Genomic DNA, 7,890 nt, shown 5'->3' with positions numbered 1-7,890 from the left:
CCTGGTCTGGGTTAGTATTATGCACAGTACACTGGTCAGAAACATTACTTGCAAATACAAATTTGGTAACTGGGTTTGTGATTTTAATATTGTAATTATAATGATTTCAGAATACTGAAGGCTTTAATGTCAATGACAATTAGTAACCAAACCATGGCTCATGAAGAACAATATAATTTAAATAGAAGTCCCCTCAATACTATTTAGTAGTTGTAAAATCCTCTAAAACGTGGACATTTAAAGTGTACACATTCCAGAGTGATTTGATTTAATTATCAGTCATCAAATCTAATAATTCAGTATTCCACCATTTGCTGTCATGTAGAATTTGCCAGAGAGAGTCTGAGAAATGTTCTTTGTATTATTATAATGATGTCTTTTGCACTTACCAGTGGGGAATGCTGATTAAATGAATAACATTTTGAAGAGAACCATCAATGTGATTTTCATTGAGCTGGTTAGAATTTGTGAGAGCTTTACTACTTTTTGCTAAGACTGTTTAGCCTGACGTTGTCATACTCATAATTCTAGTCAGAATATGAGTATGATACTGCTCCGTTGGGCTGTGAGTATGGGGCGTGTTTCAACCGAACCCGGAAAAAAATGCCTCTTCACTCAATTGGATAGACCTACAACCAATCAGAGCAATGTAGTATGTTGTTTGTTGAAAACGATTCAACCCAAGCGCTCTTTAGTGATGTGGTTGATTACGTTACTGTTGATCATCTGTCCATCATCGTATAAAGCCCGCCCTGACAATTTGATTGGTCCGAACAGCTCTTGTTCGGACATAGTTTTTCCCCAACCGAGCGACCCCAGACCCAACTTCCCGAGCAAATTCTTTTGTGGGCGGGTTAAGTTTGGCTGGCACCCAGGCTAAAGACTGTTAGCATCTATCTGTAGTTTGCAACAAAAGCTATGTCACCACTGTGTGCTCATTCAGTAACCTTGTTTATCTCTACTCCAGACTGATCTACACTGTAAAACAGTTGGCTATGCTAATGTGAGATTTACTTTTGGCAATTGGTTAAAAAGTGCAAATGTTGTACATAATTTGTTGTCATACAAACTAAACAGATGTTAGACAACAGATTATTATGTGTTTTTACTGTGGCTAGTTCCTAGTTTCTGTACCTATTGACAAATCAGTCAACAATAGTACACACTTTGTTTACGGCTAGGGTGGCTGAGCTAACCATATTTAGTAAGCTGATGTTGAAAAATGTATTTGTTTGTAGACAATAAATGAATCGGGTGGGCAATGCAATACAATTTTACACAACAATAATGTACTTGATTTTTGTGGGGGATGTTCTTTCTTTCACAAACAATTAGTATATTTGTTTTACTGTTTCACTGAATCCCTCTCATATATGTTGCTAAGAATAGTTATCTACATCGGTTAAAATGTGTTTCCAGAGTTTGTAACAACGACCAGGGTACTGTTAATAAAGTCCCAAAACCTTCCGAAAGCTGCTGTTGAAAAGTGGCCTTTTCCAAACTGTGAAGTACATGTGGTAGACATGTATGTGTGTATGCAGGGTAAAAGTGTGCAACATTGCAACATGCGGTTATATTATATCTCTTCAGCAGCACTACTTTTACAAATCCACATGTGATAAGAATTATGAATAAATTGTTTCCAAATCACTGCCTGTGAGGATGTTATTCTTAATGTTTGTCGGGGGGGAACAGGGGACCTGAATTCTCTGAACACCGGCCGCATGTAGCAGAGCATGGGTGTGACATCACGCGCAGGTCCGCTTTTCTTACACTAGCCCAGGGGCGTCCTTAGACCCTTTTTACTGGGGCACGTGCCCCAGTATAAATCTGCTGTTCCCCAGTAAAATCAAAAGTTTGAGTTTTAACAATTTACTTTATTAGTCAGTGCATTCATTTAGATTGATAATCCCGGAAAAAAACATAATCGAAGCTTGTAAAATCAAAGCAGTTTAACCGAAAACACAAACCTATGCACGCAGCATTCCATGTCAGCGTGCTCTTCTGAGCTTGCCAAATAGCCGCTGCAGCATGCACACTGAAGTCCAGGGGGGTGTTCCATCAACGTCGCTAACGCAAGTCGCGCTAACACGAATAAGTCTCACTTGGGTAAACGTAAACTTAGACTTAAGCCTCAAGCCGTTCCACTAACGTTCCGTTCCACTAACAGGCAACGCTAATTCAAGCTAGACCTCAATAAGCTTAGACAGTGCAGCCCAGATCAGTCGATCATCGAAAAGAGGAGTTATGTTGCAAAAAGCAAAGTGTAAACCAGCAGAGTGGTGTTGTTTCAGCAGCGTAAATAGATTTTTTGAGTTTTTTTGGAGTTGTCTCCAAAAAGGGCAATGTTGGTGCAATTAACATGGCAAGGGAGACAACTTGTCAACCATTACGACTGTTAAAATGCGTAAATTGTAGACCTACCAAATCTACTTCACATATGCATTTAGGCATACTGATAATTAGCGTAATTTGATGAGCTGTCTGAAACCGTTCTGACAGTAGGCTAGCCTATGGCCGATATTCTCAACAGGAGATTGAGAATAATAGCCCAAAAAAGAACGTGGCAGCAATTGAAAATTGAAGGATAAAATTCAAAACACTGAAGAAGGCCATGGTTAATTGCACTTGATGTGGGCTAATAATGTTTTTGTCTTCACATCTTTAACAAAATTAATAAATTACTTCAAAATAACTTTGCCACACGCATTTATTAACTGATAGGCTAAATGCTGAGCTTTAAGATAAAAGGGAAAGATAACCATGACTAAAATGGGGATTCACTGAAATAACTAGTATTGCACAGATCCAGCACCGACTTCAGATCAGAAGGTGACCAAAACTGTAGCACACTTTGCTTGGCAGAACAGTCATTTAAAATTGCTCAGCATGACTAAGAATATATCATTATTATATTACGTGTGCATATTTAATCCAAATCCAATTATTACTATTCTGGCTGACAGTGTATGGACAGCTGCCCCATATTTCCATATTTCCAATTAACATAGTCTGCCTCCACAGATCCAGAGGGGGCTTGGACAGTGACAGACTGTGGCTGTGCCAAGGGTTGTCATAGCCTCACTTTGGGAAAGCATGCCCTACTGGGAACATTAGGGGAGACTGTTGGGCACAGAATCTAATCGTCTTCTTTGGAAAGGGCAACATTTGGGACACTGTCATGTAGGGGCAGCATAAGGGCACTTCATAACAGCACCCTTTTCCATTGGAAGTAAGGGCATGGGAACAGTCCAATTTAAACCATTGTAAGGGCACCTTATAGGGTACTGCATCACATTTTCTCTACTATAAAGGAACTCATGAAGACATGTTTTTACATTTATAGAGGGCACACTGTCATTTATTGCATGGGGCATCCTGTGCACTCAAGCATATTTCACAATGTGAATGGCAGACAGTAGGGCACTTGGTCTAATTTTTGCCACTCTAGAGGGCATTTTAGAAACACTATTTCAACCATGGGGGCACCAGGCAGTCACCCCCTGAGTATTCCAGTGGGCCTGGATACACCCATGGGGACAGTATATTGCACCTAATATTGGGGAAGCCATAAGGAGAGGTAATATAGAGGCTTGTCAACATATAGGCTACTTTAAACAATGAAAATACTTTATACAATTGAATAAAAAGTCTCCTTGATTCTTTGTATTTCAAGATGACCTGAAAAACTGATGATAATATTCAGGTGCTGCTTTGGAGCAAGGTATATCCTTCATATTTCCTGGCATAGTTGCCCGTTCAAGAATGTCCCACATGCCAAGACACACAGAGATGCAGACAGACTGAACAGTGTCAAGGCTTGGCTACAGTGAGTTTGCTTCCTTGTGTGTGATTCCAGCAGACTACATAGTCTAGGCCTACCTACATAGACTGCAGTCTACTACCCTCCTTTCTACTATTATAGTCTACTACTCTCCTTTCTATTACTTTCTACAAAAGATGGTAGGCTGCTCTTATGTGTTCATTGCCATCCCTAAGAGTTGCTAAAGTGTTATTTCATATATATATATTTATGTATTTATTTTTATAAGAATGACAATTAAATCTATCTAGATAAACTATGCTGGCCTGCTGAACCTATACTTCTTCCACAGATACTGGTCAGGGAACCATTACTTCTGTCTCTGAAGACGCTTGGGGCTGGTGGGATAAACGCTCCTTGTATAATCTGAGCACCTTCATCCACCACAGGGTTGTCAAAGAACGGATACGCCATAATTGATTGTAACTTGTCTAGACGCTCTGCTTAGTTTCTAAGGCCTTATTTTATGTCAATTAACCAATGGCTTTTGAAAACAGTTAAAGTGACATTATTTCTTAACTTGTTTATTTAAATTAATATATTTTTTGGAGATGAAGTAAACACGTAAATCATTCATGTCTGCACTTCAAAAAGTCTAAATTTACGTATCCAAACACGGACTAAAGTGCTTTGCGCGCAGGAATTTACTCGACGTAACTGTCTTTTGAGATTCTGTTTCCGCCTGTTTGAAATTATTTGCAACACATTTTAGTTTAGCTTGACTTTTAGCCTGACACGGATCAGGCTAGTTCCGAAGTATAAGTTACCTTGGTTACGTAGCTAGAACTAAAATAAGTAAGGGATAATGCCCGACGAGGTGTACAATATCACCTGTTATACTGTGGTCTGGGTGAATACTCGATTCTGATTGGCTGCAGGGGTGTCCATTATCGGGTGATAACGGACACCTACTACGTAATTGCAGCAAAATAGAAAGACGGTGTCTTTTCACCGTTCTAAATGATTGCGCTGGCTACATAGTATCACAAGCCTGTACATAGTGTCTGAAATAAGTAACCATAACAACAGGGACGAAGTCAAAGCCTCCATTTACAATTTTGAAAGACTTTAACAAGCTAACTTGTATTTACAACAATGAGTGACTTCAATATTTATTTTAACCTATTTGAAAAATGTTACTTTTCTGAATGTAGTGTGTCAGTGTTACGTAACCGCTCATCTCACATCCCATTCGCTATTCACCTCGCTAGTCAATCTACAACAGGATGCGGCCAACACGACAGTAGCAGCAACTCTACACATGGCCGATTATTTTCTTCTTAAAAATCTTGATGTTATTTGGGGACAATGACATGGCTCGATAGCTGGCTAGTCATGCTGTTAAACATAGGCTACTGTCAAATTAGAATTACTGTTTGGAGTTGGCTAACGTTAAATAACGTTAGATTTCTTTTGCAAAATGCAAAAGAAATCTAACCGCTGCGCGTCGGACGGTTCACGCCTCCGCATCGTCCATTATCAGGTGATATTGGACACCTACCTCGTCAGGCATTATCCCTTACATAATGGACGATGCGGAGGCGCGAATCGTCCACTTGCCAACGATTTTTTTTTTTACAAACATTAATTCATGTTTTCAGGCGTTTTGCAAAAGAAATCTAACGTTAGCCAACTCTGATATGTTATAGTCCGCTCAGCTCATAGAACGAACACCGGCTTTCCTTTGGCTGAGCTATTATCCCGAAAGCTAACGTTATGCTAGCAAGATTCAGAGGCAATAACATTGTGTACGGTTGACAAACAGTAAATATAATTTTACAGTATGTTTGACAATAAGATTTGCTAGCTAACCAGCCATGTCACTGTCCCAAAATCAATATCAAGATTTTCACGAACAAAGTATCGGCCATACTAGTACTAGGCTACAGTAAGGCCACAGCCTGTGGAGCGAGTTGAATAGCAAATGGATGTGAGATGACCGCATCAAAGTTGACATTTTCTCTAAACACCCAGCGGAATAATTTAGAACGGTGAAAATACTGTTTTGCTGCAATTACGTAGTAGGTGTCCGTTATCACCCGATAATGGACACCCCTGCAGCCAATCAGAATCGAGTATTCACCCAGACCATGGTATAAGCCACCTTAATGGAACGGAACTCTCGCTAAAGTAAGTGAGACTTGGCGAAATAAGTCTTGCTTTTCCTTAATCGATGTTGATGGAACACCCCCCAGGTGTTGGACTCAGCACACAAGTCAGAATTGAGGTAGGCTAGGAAAACATTACAAAACGAAAGAAAGTTTCTAAATGATAGGCCTACCGATCATCTTATTTTGACTAAAACATAAAAACAATATTACATGAAGCTCAAAAAAACGGTATTTGCGCTCAAATGAATGCGAAAAAAATGTGCGCTCGCATTAACTATTGATGTCCCTGCCAAAGCTGATCACTTGCATCCCTGAACTGTATAGTGGGTTAAGCAAGGGGAGTTTCTATATTGGCAATTTCTAGATTTGGCAATATATAGAATACAGTAGCCTACCACCATTTCTAAAAAGCCAGTACCGCGGTACGGTACCAGTACTGGTATACCGTGCAACACTCGTTGGGTCATGACCGAAAGAACTATGTCGCGAGTACAAGCAGAAAAAAAGGGTTTCCTCAGGACGGTGGCTGGCGTCTCCCTTAGAGATAGGGTGAGGAGTATGGAACGCCGAGTTAGTCAAAATTAAATAAACAAATAGGTAAATAAATGTTATTATTATTATTATTATTATTATATAATATTATATTATTATATATTATTATAAATATTAATTACAGATCCCAAAATCGTCCGGGATTTTGCCTCGTCGGATATTTGTGTTTCTCTGGGTCTTTCACAAACTAGTTATTACGCCCTCAGGGGCGGTTTTAGGCACGGGCGGACCGGGCAGCCGCCCGGGGCGGCATTTTTTCATGTCACGTGGGGGGCGCACGAGCATAAAATAAATAAATAAAAATCTCTGCGCCGCGAAGCGGTTTTCTCTTTTCTATCATTTCACTGTGTGGGGAATTGGCAAATTGGCGCCCCCTTCAGGCAGCTGCAGGCACCCCTGCTTGCTGAGAAGGTGCCGTGCACAGAAGCTGTGTGAAAAAAGGGGAGGGGGACAGACAGCTCACCTGACTGGGTCTCCCAAATGGAATGGACAAGGGGGGGGGGGTCCACTGTATAGTGCAATACTCTAAATTAGTGGGCTAAAGTCAGTTGCACCTCGACTTTCTTCCAAATAACGCATATTTCATTCATAATATTATAAATATAGGCCTAAAGTTCCTGCACATTTTTTTTTTTTTTATTGTGTGAAATGGCTAATAAAAATATGTAACACAAAATGATTGTGGTCACCAAGGTGAATTGGTTTAGTCTTGACTTCTGGTCGTGAGTGACAGTGTTGGGGGGATGGGAAATCTGTTGACTGTTGAGTGCCAAAGAAGATGGACAGGAAAAGGTCAAGTAAGCCATCAGGTGCCCAATTTCGAAAAAAAAGAAAAGAAGAAGAAGAGAAACGAGAAAAAGATAAAGGTATGCAAATATGTCTCTGTATGATTATTACGGTATCCATGTCATGAATGAAGGGCTAATGTTAATTGGTGGGTATAGGCTAACTCTTACGTTTGTTATCCTTTTTGCTATGATGCTTGCTATGCAACAACAATATTTCGGTTTTAACTCAACAAACACAAGATAACATTTCACCATAATAGTGTGCTTTGCAACAAAACTGTTACAAGTTCAGTTATTATTTATTTTCATTATTTAGGTTAGGCCCTGTAATTAGCCAATGGAATTTTCAAATCTGTAGGTAGTTTCAAAGACGAACATTTGCGCGAAGGGCGTCTCGCCCTGGGTGTAATTCAATGTAGAACCGCCACTGTACGCCCTTACAAGTTTTGGAAAGGATATCTCCCTGTTCCACCTTGCACGAGCTCTGACTGTAGACTCTCATTGGTCGACCGCCTTCTCAGTGTTTCCAGATGCACGATAATTATCCTCCTGGATGGTCATGGTGCGGCATGCAATACACTACCTAAAAGGGGTAGTGGGGCCGTTGCCCCAGTAG

The sequence above is a fragment of the Osmerus eperlanus genome, chromosome 18 (assembly GCF_963692335.1).
Source record: "Osmerus eperlanus chromosome 18, fOsmEpe2.1, whole genome shotgun sequence".
In the NCBI taxonomy this organism is placed as follows: Eukaryota; Metazoa; Chordata; class Actinopteri; order Osmeriformes; family Osmeridae; genus Osmerus; species Osmerus eperlanus.
Note: the sequence above shows the minus strand (reverse complement) of the source record.